Source organism: Penaeus monodon, chromosome 20, assembly GCF_015228065.2.
Source record: "Penaeus monodon isolate SGIC_2016 chromosome 20, NSTDA_Pmon_1, whole genome shotgun sequence".
NCBI lineage: Eukaryota > Metazoa > Arthropoda > Malacostraca > Decapoda > Penaeidae > Penaeus > Penaeus monodon.
Genome location: NC_051405.1, coordinates 11,713,187 through 11,713,537, shown reverse-complemented (window position 1 = coordinate 11,713,537; position 351 = coordinate 11,713,187). Strand labels below are relative to the sequence as shown.

At 33.3% G+C, this 351-nt stretch overlaps 1 protein-coding gene across 1 annotated transcript in view; it reads left to right on the top strand.

The window, feature by feature from the left end:
* LOC119585619 (multiple epidermal growth factor-like domains protein 6) overlaps positions 1–351 on the top strand; it is a 170,724-nt gene that overhangs the window by 165,379 nt on the left and 4,994 nt on the right. The window lies entirely within an intron of this gene.

Below are 351 nucleotides of genomic sequence, written 5' to 3'. Positions count from 1 at the left end.
AGTTTGCGGGAAGTATGTACGCCATTTAGCTTTCTGTAAAAGATGTTTTTCTCTTAAGGATATGGGAATTCCTCTACTCAAAACTATGTTTAGCAATTATTGTTAGCACTGACCGCTTTTTTTAAATACTAATAGTAGTTAGAACAATGATTATGACAATAAGATGATAGTTATCATGAAAATTACAATAACGATCATCAACATTATCACTATCATCAAGTGCTCTATCACCACCATTATTATTGTTCTGCATTTAAGGTGAAAGGATCGCACATAACTAATATTTTTAGAATTCGAAAGACACCTCGCATACTAGAGAACCACAACAATAACAAAACAAAACCCCCCCCC